Source organism: Dermacentor albipictus, chromosome 1 (assembly GCF_038994185.2).
Source record: "Dermacentor albipictus isolate Rhodes 1998 colony chromosome 1, USDA_Dalb.pri_finalv2, whole genome shotgun sequence".
Lineage (NCBI taxonomy): Eukaryota > Metazoa > Arthropoda > Arachnida > Ixodida > Ixodidae > Dermacentor > Dermacentor albipictus.
In genome coordinates, this window is record NC_091821.1 from 190,959,544 (window position 1) to 190,975,891 (window position 16,348).

The 16,348-nt window shown below is 46.1% G+C and overlaps 1 protein-coding gene and 1 long non-coding RNA gene across 7 annotated transcripts in view; one reads left to right on the forward strand and one right to left on the reverse strand.

The window, feature by feature from the left end:
* Oamb (Octopamine receptor in mushroom bodies) overlaps positions 1-16,348 on the reverse strand; it is a 785,439-nt gene that overhangs the window by 474,851 nt on the left and 294,240 nt on the right. The gene's annotated exons all lie outside the window — the stretch shown is intronic.
* The window catches only part of LOC135898029 (uncharacterized), a 79,146-nt gene that overhangs the window by 5,650 nt on the left and 57,148 nt on the right, over positions 1-16,348 (forward strand). Inside the window, exon 2 of the long non-coding RNA XR_010563242.2 lies at positions 5,432-5,507. This is a non-coding gene — a long non-coding RNA (uncharacterized lncRNA). The remainder of the gene's footprint in view (positions 1-5,431; positions 5,508-16,348) is intronic.

The following is a 16,348-nucleotide window of genomic DNA, read 5'->3' on the forward strand; positions in this document are numbered from 1 at the left end:
GCGTACCTTACGGGGTCTTTGCTCAAGACCCCAGCAACGACACCCTTTTAACGCCCTTGCTCTCTATCAAAACCGCCGTGAGATAGACGTCGCAGAGGAATTTTGCGCGCAAATCACCGGCGGCACAGTTTTAGTCCCTGCGATGGCTTTAAGCGACATCCCCGGTCCACGAGATACCAGCATGGAGGCTCCCTTCTCTATGGAAGAGTTAGAAGCTGCTATGGCGCTCTGTAGGTGTTCGTCTTCACCAGGGCCCGATGGCATAACATATACTGCTTTGCGCCACCTAGGCCGAGAAGCACGAAGAGAACTCCTCAGCCTTTTTAATAGTTCATGGCAAGATGGTGTCGTCCCACAGGAGTAGAAACGCAGCCGCCTGGTACCGCTACTAAAAGCAGGAAAGTCGCCGCTCGAACTGGCATCGTATCGGCCTATAGCACTTGCTAGCTGCGTCGGGAAACTCATGGAACGCATGATCCTCATGCGTCTCGAATGGTACCTAGAACACCACAAGATTTACCCTGATTCTATGGCGGTATTTCGACGAGGCCGTTCATCGATTGACAGTGTCATCGATTTAGTGTCATCTGTAGAACAGCAAAAATCATGGAAACGATTATCAGTAGCGCTCTTTCTGGACGTGAAAGGCGCATACGACAACATTTCCCATCAACCCATTCTAGACGCACTTTTGACAATTGAACTAGGAGGGCGAGTATATCGATGGCTGAGAAACTACTTGACACAAAGGTCCTTGTTCGTACGTACGGAAGATGGTCCAACTACCGACCACTACATATGCCGAGGAGTTCCCCAAGGTGGGGTTCTAAGCCCTATTCTTTTCAACCTCGCGCTTCTTGGGCTGGCCGAATCCCTACCGGAAACAGTGAGCGCCTCAATCTACGCCGACGACATCTGCATCTGGTCATCAGCGGTCACTCGTCTGCAGGTTCGCGCAAGGCTGCAGAAAGCAGCAACACAGGCATCTCACTATCTTCACACACAAGGCCTTACCATCTCAACAGAAAAATGTGCGTTAGTCGCTTTTACACGAAAACCAATGTCTCGTTATCCAGTATGCATTAATGGCCAGCCTATCTCCTACAAGAGAAATCATCGGTTTTTGGGTGTCATTGTGGACCGGGACCTCTCTTGGAGCCCTCACGTTGCCCATTTGAAGAAGAAGCTCACATCTATTGTTCATGTCTTCAAGTTTATCGCCGGGAAAACATGGGGATCGTCAGTGGGCTCCATGCTGCAGTTATATCGAGCACTTTTTATCGGATTGCTACGCTACAGTTCTCCCGTGCTTGCTAAAACATGCAAGTCAAATCTTCGAGAACTACAGAGCGTGCAAGCCCAGGCACTACGTGTTTGCCTAGGACTTCCGCGGAGCGCCTCAACAGCAGGAACCATTATATTGGCTCGAGACCATCCGATCATGACTTACATTAGCATCGACACGCTTAGGGCCCATGTTCGTCATGTTTCACGCATACAATCAAGCTCTCTTGCCTGCCTGCCAGAACGACGACCGCAGGCGTCCTTCTCCAAGGAGGTCAGCATCCATCGTGCCTGTCTACCATCGGGCTTCACACCCTCAGCACGTTCAACCTCAGCTTTGTGGTGTTTAGAACAACCTCAAGTGCGTCTCACGGTACCAGGAATAAGAAAGAAGACCGACCTGCCTACCTTGGCCCTGAAGCAAGCAGCTCTGGATTGTTTGAACACTTTCTATTTTGACCGAGTCCACATATATACGGATGGCTCTTCCACTCCGACCAGCTCCACCGGCGCAGTGGTTATACCATCACGATCAATTAGCATCCAATACAAGATTTCTCACATGACAACATCGACCGGATCGGAGCTTGTTGCCCTCCGAGGTGCCGTTGATTACATTATCAACCAACCCGCTAATCGGTGGGCAATATTCTGCGATTCGAAGGCGGCCTTACAATGTCTTCTGTCATCTCTTCGTCGCGGGTCGTGTGAACAACTAGTGTCGGAGATACGAGAAATGCACCATTGTATGATAGCGAAAGGACACGACGTCGTGTTTCAGTGGCTGCCCGGCCATTGCGGTATCTCCGGCAACGACCTCGCTGACGAAGCTGCTAGGAAAGCCCACGAAGGAGCAACCCTTGTTTCTGTACCTTTATCGCGGACCGACGCAGCCCAACACCTAAGCAAGGTAGCATACCGTATGACATTAGAGAAGTGGCATACACCTGAATTCACCCAAGAACGATTGCATTCCCTCGACCCCTCTGTGCAACTGCGGCTGTTACCAGGACTTCAGCGAAATGCGGCAACAATGCTGTGCCGCTTACGCTTGGGCGTCGCATTCACCAATGCGTATACGTTTTTGATTGGAATGACTGATAGCGCCGACTGTAATGCCTGCGGTGCCGAGGAAACTTTAGAACATCTACTGTGCTACTGCCCATCTTTTCAAAACGAAAGACATGACCTCTGCACAGCTCTCAATCAGCTAGACAGCACACCGTTCACCTTGAAGAAGATCTTGGGACCATGGCCTCACATATCGCAGCTACGAAAGGCCACAAAAGCTCTGCTGCGATATTTGAAGGCTACTGGACTGAGTCAGCGTCTGTGACCCGGACTGAGTGACCGAACGATATCCCCAGTGGACTTTCTCTTCTTCTTTTAATCTTTCAGTCCCCTTTTCCCTTTCCCCAGTGTAGGGTAGCCAACCGGGCTCAGTCCTGGTTAACCTCCCTACCTTTCCTTTATCATTTGCTCTCTCTTTTGCGATGGGGGAGTAGGGGAGGCAAGCTGATTGTTTCCAAATAAGCTTTTGTCGTTCCGGCTGTGTGGTGCAGTTACATTCGGTTACCCAAAAAGAACATATTTTACTGTTTCAAACATGGCATAAATTCCCGATCCGTGAGCTCTAAGCTATGATTTATAGCGCCAGCCCTTTTCATGGGACATCAAACAGGAAATTCGAGCCAAACATTTCAACAAAGAATTACATTCATAGCAATCCTGAATGTAGTTTTCTTCGTGTGTTCTTCGTGAAGCATTGAAAAAAAAAAAGGTGGCACACGTGTTACAATCATATCTGCGCATCGGCCGTAAAAATCCCAGCCTGGATATTTTCACCGAAACATATCTCAATACGAATCAAGCGCCTGGAGAAATCAGACATAGGAGATGTAAACACACTCGTCGGTGCGCAGCTTACCGAATTTAGGAAAAATGCTGCGGGTCACATGTTGCAGAAGCTTTTCCGAGCTCCTCTAACGTCGCATAGACGCCTTCGCTGTCTCACATCATGGCCCTGTTTTTTGCGACGCTCAGGATATACAGAGGAAGCAGAACGCGCTTTTTGCCCTCTTTTGAAGTAACGCCAGCGCGGTATACTTTCCGAACGTTGACATCTTTCGTTCTACACCGCCCTCTCAAGGCGCGTTGCACTAAACGCGAGGGATCTAAAACGCGCATTCGAAAGAGAGAGATAGAGAGAGAGAGAAAAAAAAGAGAAGATCGTAATGGTTCTGTGCATACAATGCGTTTTGGCTTTCACTGCTGCCTGTAAAAGTTTTTAGTGAGAAAAGAAGAGTAGCTTATCTGCCATCGTAGCCCACGTAAATCTCTTTGCCGGTGCCGTAGCCCCTGCTCCTATTCAGAGTTAGTTTTTTTTTTTTTGTCTCTAGGTACAGATAAAACAACTCCCATTTATATATACTTTGAGTAACGTCCTTTTGGCAGTGACTACTGTCTCAAACCTTGAGCAAAATATTCCTTTCTTTTTATTTCTTTTTTGGCCCGAACGCGTAGTTAGATAGGCTCAGTCTAGAGAGACGATTCTTGCGGCATCATAGCGCTCTTATTTTGATGTACGAAGGAAACTGTATGCACGTACGACTTCATGTTATTCGTGTTTGCTGTTCGTCTGGCGTTTGTGAATGTTGTACATATATGTGCACCCATTCCTTGTTTTTTGCGGAATGTGTTGTTTGCTTAAGGGAAGAAGCTGGAATAGACAAAACGGCAAGCTTAAATCGTAAGTGCGCATATAAAATGACGAGCTCGCACGTCTCTTTTCATTGTCTCACTTGATGTATAGTGTAATAGATATACGTCACTAGCTGCATGAAAATAGGTAATTTCGGGTCTTTTCGGCTTCCTGCTGTGCCAAGTACGTTTTCTTTACAAACGAGTTCAAATACGGTGCAGGCGAACATGCGAAGCACTAAGATTTTAGGCATTCATGTTCTCCTCCTTTCGCGAGATGGAACGCGCCATTCACGTTGATAGTTTCTAAGAAAAATGAAGCGCTCGAGTCATTCCAAAACGTCGTGTCATAAAACTTTACGTTGATCTTTTTATGAGATATGGGCGGAAAAGAAAAGGCTTATCAACGCAGTTATGCAAGTTATTTATGCAGGCGCTTTAGGGACGCAGCATGCGGTGTAAGTGCCGGTATTACCAACAAAATTTTGGTTTATAAATAGGACCTTCAGAGAGGCGCTTAGGCAGCGATGAAATATAGGCGAGAGGAGCATTTGAGAAAAAACTGATATGACTGCATTTCAAGGAAAACGCTTTTTGCCGGTGGTTACAACTAGAACACGTTGCCTGTTTGTATCGCAGGCATACTGTAAGGATACTTTTCGGCCGATTCTATATTATGTTATTATCGCCAACCACTGCGCATACCGACTGGCTGATATGGGATCCCATAGGTGATGGCGAGTGACAAAGCAGAACATGAACAAAATTGGAAATACGTCGGTACATTATTCTGACACACTTTCACTTCCAGAAATTTTCGCAATAAATCACCGAAAACTTTCGCGCGCTTCATTTAGCATGATACAATTGCGGAGGTACACTTTATAGTCATCACATCGCTTCCCATGTGATTATTTATTGCTTAAACAAATAAATGCTCAAAAGCATTGCTTACGCGCGCAGCACGTCATGCCCAATTGACATATTCCAGACGCGATTGAACCGGCCGAGTGCACACAATATCAAAGCCACGAAGCGCATAATAATGGTCGACGAATGCGGGTTGATCGCGTGCGCACTGCATTTCTTTCTGCTTTCCTGATGGCGGTGTGAATTGCAGCAGTTCAACGCTCAAGGAAGACTCGAAGATGAAGCCTCACGCGTCCTCTGCCATTGAAAATAATGCTGCTTCGAGAATATTACCGTAACAACAGATATAAAATAAATGACGTATGTATTAATAGTTGCGAGCCACAGGAAAATAAAGAGAACACTGCCTTTGCTACACCATACTGCAGAAGTCAATCCAAAGTAGCTAAAGCACTATGCCCAAATTATTCTCATTGAATCGATTGCGAATGTACAACAGTGTATCACTGGGTTTGTGCGCATTTGTGTTGCACATGTATCCGCCACCCATTTCAGCAATCGATTCGGAATCTTTCAGTGTGTGCTGAAACCCATCTTCAATTATTCTCCTGCTGATTCCCAGCGTGCCAAAGTGTCCTCCGCTGCAGCAGAAAGTATGTACGATATTATTGTATACCAACCGGGGGCCTTCGGGCGCCGCTCAACTTTTCTTGCTTCATCCGACATGGTGAATTGACTTGCTTTCTGTCATGGAGCACGATGTGACGTGTGCAATTTCCACTCGCTGTGACCGCATTGCGATGGATAGGAAACAAAAAAAAAACACTCGTTAACTTATATTTTAGTCCATGATAAATACCTAAAATAACGAAATAAATAAATACCGAAAAAAACCCTTCTCCCAGCTACACAACGGCGTTTTATTGTCATAGCAATTATGTGGACACCCCAGCCTATCTACCAGAGACGCATTTCTGCCGTTGGCGTCGGCGTTGCTTTGATGTTCCATATATAAAGCCCGAGGGAGATAACACGGTCGCAGTCGCGCCGTATTCTCTATGCGCGAGCGAAAGGATGCGAGGGGAGCCTACGATCGCGGCTCAATCTCATTCTCGCGAGGGAGGAAAGCGGGGAAGAACGCGCCATCTTCCGTCGTGCGCGAGGCGCCTGGGGGAGGGGGGCAAGGGGGCGGCAGCAACTGCGTATTGCGCGGCCGCGCGGGGTCGGCGCGGCCCGTATCTCAAAAGCGATCTGCGTTGGTGGCGGAGCCTAGGTGCGCCGACGGCTCATGCCTTTGTGCGCGCTGTGTTGAAGCGATAGACAGCACGAAGGTCACGTCGCTCGCTGCTGTTGCCGTGCTTCCTCGCGCTAGCGTTTTGACAGTGAGCATCCGCGGTCATCGAGTGAGATGTGTTCACGTTTGCCTGTGTGCACTGACACCATGCTTGTTCATTTATTTAATAAGCGAATGCTTACAAGTTTATACGAATTATAAAGCTAACATCCTTACTTTGTACAGCTGTCTACTAATTTGCTATCACAATCGATGCTTCGCCTCTCGAGCTAAACTGCGACTTTTTTTTGCGTGCGTCCGCGTTGTCGCAAGTATTAATTAAACTGTATCGCTGCTTCTGGAGAGATTTATCTTGATAATGCTGTGGTTCTGTCAGAAATTCGCAATACTATGCTAGGTTCCACAAAACAGAGTCCTGTTGTTGCTTAGAATAAATAAATAAACAAACCAGAAAATGAATACGTTCGTAAATTCATTCATAAATGAATAAAAGCATGGATTGCTGCAAACCAACACTTCGTGATCGCGACATAAGAAAATGCAGATTCCGTGTGCACGCGTACATTTCAATGCCGTTACTACAAGAACTTAAATCTGGGCGAGTTTGTGAGCAAGAAGGCCAGACAGGATCAGACAGGACTATCTGTGACGACTGATAAATAGCGTGTTTTTCCGAGAATAAGCTTTAGCTTGAAGTAGCGCTTGGCCTGTCTTGTCTTGTTTTCATGTGTCCTTGTGTTTCTTGCGCTCTAAATCAAATATGAAATGTAGTTTTTGTGAGGCGTGTACTCGTGCGAGAAATAAATGCTTCATTTACAGTAAGGTTGCTACCACAGTGAATTAGCTTGTTAATTGTTCACATTCTACAAGCATGCAGTACGATCCTTGTTGTCAATTCCTTTCCGGACTAATTCATAGGGTCAGAGCGAAAAAAATTCAATGCAAACTGGAGAGAATCGTGTAGCAAACAAGCTAACCGCACGTTCACAACACTCACAGGAACGCATGTAGCAATGCACACATCACTGGAACGTATTGCATGATAGAGACGACCTGTAATTTTGTCCATATATCCGACTTCAAAAAACAGCTTACAAGAGGAAAGACAGAAAAAAGAAAAGAATCTGCATTCTGTAGAACGATAGAGTTATCAACAAGCATTGCGGTAAAATATCGTGTATTCATCGCCATTTAAAAAAAATAAAGAAAGCGCAACTAATGCTGATAATTTGCGCCTTTGAATAGACAAAAAAATGAGCGTCGAGTGCTGCATGTCCCACAGGGGCAGAGAAATTCATTATGTGTCGAACATTGTATCGCGGCAAATGGTGGAACGAAATGAATGCTGGTTCCCAACAATAGCGTACTTTTTTAGAGAAGCACTGCATGCCCCCCGACCCGCTTGATCATTACGCAGTTCCGGATGCCGTAATGCAAGCTGCGTCATCCTTTTCGCGGTTGCCCCTGCATTTGTGGTTCAGAGGGAATAACGCACGACGACGGCTTAATTACTGACTTCAAAGCGGACCTTTATGCTTTCGTGTTCCACTGGGAGCAGGCTGCTGATGATAAAAAAAAAGAGGAAAAATCCACGCGAAGGAAATAAGGGAACGCCTGCATGAACAGTGCATGTGGTGAATAGCCCTCCTGCACTGGTATAATAGCGTTGTAAAGCACCCGCACTACACGCAAGCTTCTCACTGGAGCTGAAGTGTATATACGATATAATATTCCTAACTCGCCTTAGTCACTTTTATGTTTGCTATTGTTAGGCAAAAGGATGATACTCACGCAAACGAAGAAGCGGAAATGAGGTAGTGGTAGACAACGTTAGTAGTGGAGAAAACTATACCATTCGAAAACCTTGTAGAAACGGCAACTATACGCTTCGAGAATCAAGCATGGTTGACTTTTTTCATACGTGAAGTGTCGTGGCTTCTTCGAACCAAGTGAAAAATGCTGCCGCTTGTTTATAAAAGGGGCATTGTAGAATGTTGCACTAGCGCACACATTTGCCAACGTACTTCAAATGTGAACACTGTGTCAGCGCTGTTTCATTTCGGCACCTGTAGAATCCTTATTTTATATGTACCCAGGGTGCCGCGAGCAACGTTTCTTCTGCTCTCGACGCTGGTGCTCGCCACCAGACAGCCTTCTATGGCCTGGAATGAGAGCCAAAGAGAGAAAATGCAAGATTAAATTAGGTTTCACAGAGATTTTACACTCAGACCTCATTAATATTATCAGGCCACTACAGCCTTGACCAGACCATGCCGTTGAGGCTCGATATAGTGGCAACGATATATATATATATATATATATATATATATATATATATATATGTTGGTACGCTTGCCGGTGGAGCCGAAGAGGAGGAGATAGAAGAACTGCGCGTGGTGTAGAAAATGCCCGACTGCCTGCGATCTCGTCTCTACGCCCCCTCGATCTTGTAAATAAATGCACCTCGTCCGTAACAACTGCGGTGGACGGTGCGGGGTAATCGCTATGGACAACCTTCTACGCACCCTCCGACGAAGCACGCGCTTGCTCAGACTACCACCTGAAGACACGGACATGAACGAACCACAAGAAGCTGGCGGCAGCCATGACACAAGCATGCAAGATGACGGTGAGTGCCCAAGGCAAGTCATCTGCTGGATCCCTCAGAAAGTACCGCGCACCTTTTTCGGCAAAGCTGATGAGGATGTGGACGACTGGCTGAAGTATTATCAAAGGGTAAGTGGTCACAATGGGTGGAACGCAACGGCGGGACTTGCTAACATCGTTTTCTTTCAAACCGGAAGCGCACTTCTCTGGTTCGATAATAACAAAAGCATGATGACAACGTGGGAAAGGCTGGTAGACGAACTCAAGAGCTGCTTCGGATATTCACTTTCAAAAAGCAAGAAGGCTGAGCATACGCTTTCGCGTAGAGCACAGTTGACCGGAGAAACACACACAACTTACGTTGAAGAAGTATTGAAACGGTGCAGAATTGTGAACACAGGCCTGTCGGATGAACGCAAGGTTGGACATCTTCTGAAGGGCACCACTGAAGATGTCTACAATTTCTTTACATAAAAGGGAGACCTGCCGACTCCGTCTGATCTAAGACGTCACTGCCGTGTTTTGAGGCACTGAAGACGAGTCGTGTATTGCCAAAGTTCGGTAGACTTGACAACGTGACTACGGTCGCAATCGTGGACAACTCCTCCTCGCATGACATCGCCTTGTTAGTACGTCAACTCGTTAAAGAAGAAGTGGAGCACTTTCAAGCACAATATGGAAGAAGAGAGGCAGGGCGCGAGTACCCACAATGCACGCTTGACGTACGCTGTCCTGAACAGCAGGTGATTTGCCAACTGCAAACTAACAGCAAAATTCGGCCTTTGCGTGATGAACGCGTCCGCGCCGACACGGCGTAGTCCCGGCATGCTTCACGTACCTTCGAACGGCATCAGACCGCACCACCCCAACGCCTTGCTCCCCGGTACAGCCAGCCCCAGGCTCCATTTTATGACTATCCTGTGTAGCGCGAGCCACATATTTGCTTTAGCGGCAGTATCCGTAGAGATATCCCCAAATATTGTCCCCGACAACAGCAGCCCACGTTTCGGGCATACCCGTTTATCAATCTGGAGGCCAAGACAGCGCGCCGTGGCAGACCGCTTCGCCTCTTCGGCGACAACCGCGTGAACGCGCATCCCGGCGTGAGTTTCGAGACTAATCAGCGTCCCAGGTTAAAATGTCTATTTGACCAACAAAGTCTCCCGGCCCGACACGGCAATCCTTACGCAAAAGCACCTCACTGCCAATCACTCCCGATTCGACAGCGTCGATATAGAGCACGATTTCCTACAAATTATTCCTCGTAAAAATAATGCATCTGATCTCTACATTCTGAATATCTACAGTCGTTCACAAAACTAACATCACCGCTTTGACTCCCTCTTTGTACAAGCCATTGCCGCTGCTGCCCACCATGCCCTGGTAATTCTTGGCAATTTCAACGCACCCGACTATTTGTGGGGTCACACCTTTTATACTCCCAAGGGCAGAACCCTATGGATCCACATACAAGACCACAGACTCACATTGCATAACGACACCGATGCACAAACCAGGCTAGGCAACAGCGTAGCTAAGGACACCTCCCCAAATCTTACACTTACACACATAATCCAACACGTCACATGGCACAACTCACAAGTTAACCTTGGTAGCGACCATTACATCATTACCACCACACTACAATTCAAACGCGAACCCTTTGCGCCCAAACCCCTAAGCCTTATCAAGTGGAACAATTTTCGAGAGGCCCGCCAGATATCAGCTCCCACAAACATCAAAGACATCTTGGAATGGGTTCAGCAACTACACTCAGACGCCCAGACGCACACTACCACTCTGCCCCCGAAACCGCTCTCACTATGGTTGATGCCAAGCTACTATACATGTGGGAAGCCAAACAGTCCCTTCCCAAACGGTGGAGGAGGCGACGGCACAACCGAAGGCTAAAACTCAGTATCGCCAAATAAGACCTCCAGATCGAGGAGTACGCCACAAAACTGGCCTACCAGCAGTGGGGCCAGGTACGTGAAAGCATGCATAACAGCCTCGACAACAAGCGCACATGGCAACTCTTGCGACACTTACTAGACCATACCACATCGCGCACACACCACAACCACAGCATAAACAAACTGCTACATGCACACAAAAACAATCTCAGCGGACTTTTCGACGACCTCCGCCATAAACATCCACCTCTCCATCAGCAGTATGACATGCCAAAGCAAGCGCACTGGTGAACCCAACGAGCTACTAAGCGCCGCTATCACAGAAGCAGAGGTTCAGCATGCCCTAGCCTCTCTGCGCACAATGTCAGCACCAGGCCCAGACATTATTAACAACAAACTACTCCGCAATCTAGACGACAATTCTGTCACAGCCATCATGGCGTACTTCAATCACTGCTTTGACACTGGCGCTCTGCCTATTTCGTGGAAAGGTGCCAAGGTGATTTTTATTCCGAAGCCAAACAAGCCATTGAACACTTCTAATCTTAGGCATATATCACAACCTCTTCAGAAGAACTTCAGTTTCGCCTAGTTGGTGTTTACTGCATATCATATTGACCGCAAATAAAGACGGGGACAGTGGAAGATAACACAAAAACGACACGAGCGGTAACTTCCAACTGGTTTATTCATGGCAATCTGTGGCAATATATAGACAAATAGAACATGCTCAGAACTTAGCAGTCAAGAACACTCATCAGCCTAGCGGGGCAACCAATTATAAAAAAAAGTCTATCCATGATTGAAACAACCAAATGGAAGTGTCACTAACACAGCCTTGGCCTTTATTTATGTGATATGCCGCCACCAGTTGGCGTGCAGTCTGGTCCTGGCTTCTCTCCAGAATCTTTATCTCCTTGAAATTTACCTTTATTGAATTTAATTTGGATTCACATTTGAAATTTGAACCTTTATCTCCATGATGTTCTCTTCCGCTGTCCTCGTCTTTCCCCTATGAAAATGGCCATTGCCTTTATGTTTCCTTTATGTTTCCTTCTTGTGTCCTATGTGACCTTTATGTTTCCTTGTCCTTTGTGTGACCTCCAGGATGTGAACTTTGTGTGTACTACGTGTTTACTCATCCTAACGTATACCTCGAGGAAGTTACCTTTATTATGCCTCTAGGATGTGTCCTTTATGTTTACGGCAGGATGTTAACTGGATGTGCACTATGTGTTACCTGAGTGTACACTTGAGTGCACATGTAGGTAACATAGAGTGCACATAACAACTGTCTTTACATATAATATAGGCAGATCTATCTGTACTGTGTGACAGGCATTGATACACTCAGCAGAGTCATTGTAAGTACTAAATCTTGACTTATGCTTTCATTTCGTCCAAGAAAACAACCCTTATTATAATTCTTGTAGGATGTGTCCTTTGTGTTTACGGCAGGATGTTACCTAGGTGTGCACTTCAGTACACACGTAGGTAACATAGAGCATATAGTGGGCGAGTTGGTTACGATTCATCGTACCTTTAGCAACAGCGCAAAAGCAACGCGGAAACAAGGAACACTCCGAAGAAACAGCGCCGTCTTGTTGTGTTTCTTCCTTTTGTCCGTGTCGCTTTCGCGCTGACCACAAGTACGAGTAACTGCTGTGTCGATATTAGCACGCGTAGAAGCAGGGCAGCGCGGATCCCGTAAATGCTTGCTTGGGCGTACAACTGAACAATTTATAATTGTGAGTTGGCTAAGTATGAAAGTTGTGTGCGGAGTATGGCCGTATTTGATTACGCGAGCATGCAAGCAGTACGCCTGTTTCACTTTGGCCGAAGTTCCGCTGCCGCTGCAAGCCAGCTATCGCCACATTTTGTCGCCTTCATTCCTTACGCTACGAGCAAATATGGTGCCACCTATGCAAGATAAAGCCTGACATTCTCAAAAACACGCCACTGGGCACCATAAGAAGCGTGTATATGTGTGGCAATTCCGAATTTCTGATCGGTAGGCGTCACAGCTCTCGCGGCTGCCCGCACACCGTGCGCCATCCCAAGCGACGGAACAGCACATGATGCGCGCTGATTGGCTCGTGTCCGCCGACAAACCACAGGACAAGCGTTCGCGCATAGTTCGTCTAAAATCTCTGCATATACTTTAAAAAAACAAGGCAGTGCACCAAGACACTTTAAAATCAATAATTTGTGTTTAAATACCAGCCTTCCTTCGAGCAACGACGTTTTTAAATCTCGAAGGCCGTGCTTTTCCAAAATGCACGCCCTAAAGAAAAATGTAGATCTCGGAGGCTAAATTCACGTTTTAACCGCAGTGCGGCGCTGCCGCAGTGTAACGGTTGACGGTGAGCTGGGTCACGTTGTTTTGCTGTGAGCGGTGAGAGTGTTCGTTACACAGTAATTTAATCATATTTTCGAAGTGCCTAAACAAACTGTGATCCGTACCGTGTGCATTAACCATCAGGAAACCTCTGGACTCGTGTAACGCCATTAGTTCGCCTTATGTTTCGTGTGATACGCCAGTGTCTTGTGTACTACAGCGCCCGTCCGAGCGGCCTTTGTTCTCGCCTGTCCGCGTTCGCTCGTGGAATACCTGATACTGTGGCTTCGAATTATGGTGCGTGAAAGAATTTGTTGACAGTTGTGCTTTCGTGCGCTGGTGTTCATCGGCGATTCAACAGTGTTCGCGCTGGAAAGAGTGTCGTCGCGTGGGGCCTGCGAGACGAAGAAGCCGTTTGCTGACCACATTGAAGGTAAGCAGATCTGACGCTTGCGCGCATTCTCGCAGCTTTTGGTTCATATAGTAAGCTTTGTGGAACGACAACAGAACACTTTCTGAGCGTACGTTGACCATGTTGCTGTGCACATTTAGCAAAGCGTTTCACGAGGGGAGTTTCCGTGAAATGTATCATTTCTTACCGCTTACTTGCTTTATGGAGTGATGTGCTACCACCGCCGATTGTTGGGACTTAATGGGCAAATATTTATGTAAACGCTGAAAGTTACTGTTTTCTCGGTAGTTTCCCGGCAAGAAATTCTTCCGTAGATATGAATTTCCGCAAGTTACGTTTGTAATGCATGTCGATGTGTCACGGGCATCGCGAGTTGGCACGCGACTGCGATGTTTGACACTTGAACAGGTATTAGCTTGTGTGAAGATTACTTTATTGATAGTGTTCAGATTGAAGTGCAGCTTCGCGAGAACTTGTCTGCATTGTTTGTGTTCTTCGACGTGCTCGTGTATTTGTCTTCTATATTGTAGGGCAAATGTAGACCGACATTACAACAGCGAATTTTCTTTTTAATCGAGGCATCTCAATCAGACGCTCGTTTTCATTAATATTTTCATCCGAAGAACGGGATGTGAGTTCCTGCGATTGTTAAAGACAGTGGTTTGTAGCACTGCCTAATAAGGGATGCGATTTTCTTGCGATGCTTTGCGCTCGATGTTTGCCACTCTTATAACCCACCTTTCACGGCTGGCTGTTATAGTTAATAACGATAGCGGAATGTCGGTCAGATCAATGAGCAAAGGAGTAGCATCAGAAAAGGGATCGCTACAAAATCGCGGTCTAGGTTTTAGACCCTTCGTAATCGATTGTTCATTTGATTTACTAGATCTTTAAGTTTTGGTGATAATTTCCCATGTAGTCTGATGTTTGCGGCTGGTTTTATTCCCGCCTGAATTTTACCATATAACAGTGTAACCACTTGAGATATAACTACGAGACATCTGTACAAGCAGGCACACAAAGATTTGTTGGCCAGTTGCCTACTCCTATAGGTCATGTACTACTTAGCAGCTGCTGCAGAAATGTTTAAAAAAATTTGTGAGCAATTTAATACCTGAGTGGACTGGCAGCTCGGTCTCTTTCAAACAATTAGTTAAAAGCTTCTGTGTTGCCCTGATGTTTTTATGATCTGTTTTTGACTTCTCCACGTTTCTTCGCTGTGTGCATACAGGCCAGGCTGTTCTTGCTTAAATGAATATTTTTGAATAAGTGAAAAAGATTGGCTTTTGTTTTGTTTTTCAGGTGCCTTGTGAGCTCTCACCCAAGCAACACATTCCAGAGGTCTGCTGTGAGCAGACGTGGCAAACTGAAGTAACATTCAGATAGTCCAATAAACTGTTCGTAGTTTCAGACAAACTTTTGCAAAGTATAGTCAAAACTTTCTTTTAAAAGTGCAAGCACTGATCCATCTTTCCATCCAAACATTACATATTATATTAGTCACAAAGACATAACTAGAACAGCAGCACTGCAGTGAGGAACGTACAGTGGTTCTCCAAGCGTTATACTGAAATAATCTATGAAGGCTAATTAGTTTGCAATTTTAGAACAAATTGTCATGAATTTCTGTGCCATAGCAGAGTTTCAATCCATGCGCTGCATCATGTAGGGAACAGTAACCTTACACTGAAAACCAATGCAAAACTTTTTAACTCAGGAAAAATTTATAAATATAAAATGTGTACACGGAACTCTTCATCTATGCATGTCTACGTAAAATACAGGATTTAGTCACTGCGGCCACATAAAGGATGCATAAAGGTAGGACACACGAAGGAAACATAAAAGCAGTGGCCAAATTTCAACATGGAGGAAACATAAAGTACGGTAACATAAGGGATACATAAAGGGAGGACACACGAAGGAAACATAAAAGCAGTGGCCAAATTTCAACATGGAGGAAACATAAAGTACGGTAACATAAGGGATACATAAAGGGAGGACACACGAAGGAAACATAAAAGCAGTGGCCAAATTTCAACATGGAGGAAACATAAAGGATATTTCCTCATGTGAACTGCGGGAAACATACAGTAAACATAAAGGACATAACCATTTTCATAAGGGTTATTTGCGGTCACTATGATATGCACTAACCTCTTGTCTAGGTATAACACTTGAACACGTCATCCGCAACTGACTCAGTAAATACATGGTAGACAACAATCGTTATCCACCAGAAACGGTAGGTTTCTGAAAATCTCTCTCATGCCAAGATATCATGCTTCGACTGAAACATAACATCATTAATCCCAATAGCAGTCAAGATACGCAAGCAATCTTGAGTCTGGACCTCCGCGGAGCCTTCAATAACATTTCACATTCTGCCATCCTCCGAGAGCTTCATCTCATTCGGGTTGGCTGAAAGACATATGACTACACAGGTATCTTCTTAGCCAACCATACCGCGTTCATATACATAAGCACCGAGCAATCCCCTTCGTACGCTTTGGGTAGCTACGGCACGCCTCAAGGTTCAGTGCTGTCCTCTTTTCTTTTTAACCTCTGTATGATGCCGATGGCGCGAGCATTGCGATCTATTCCTGATCTCAAGTTTTCGCTCTACGCCGACGACATCACTCTTTGGATGACTGGCGGCTCCGATGAAGAGATTCAAGACACTGCAGGCCGCAGCCAACGCGATCGTGTCTCGTGCAGGAGCTATGAATCTCACATGCTCCCCTAAAAAATCCGAGCTAGTTCTCCTACCATCCCACCAGGTGGCTGAAAAACACGTCTAATATACAAGCCATTCTAAACCACATGCCTGTTACTAAAGTGGACAGGCTCCGGGTGCTTGGTTTATACGTTCAAAGAAACCGGCTCAACACATATACCCCACACACACTGCACACCACAGTTCATCACAC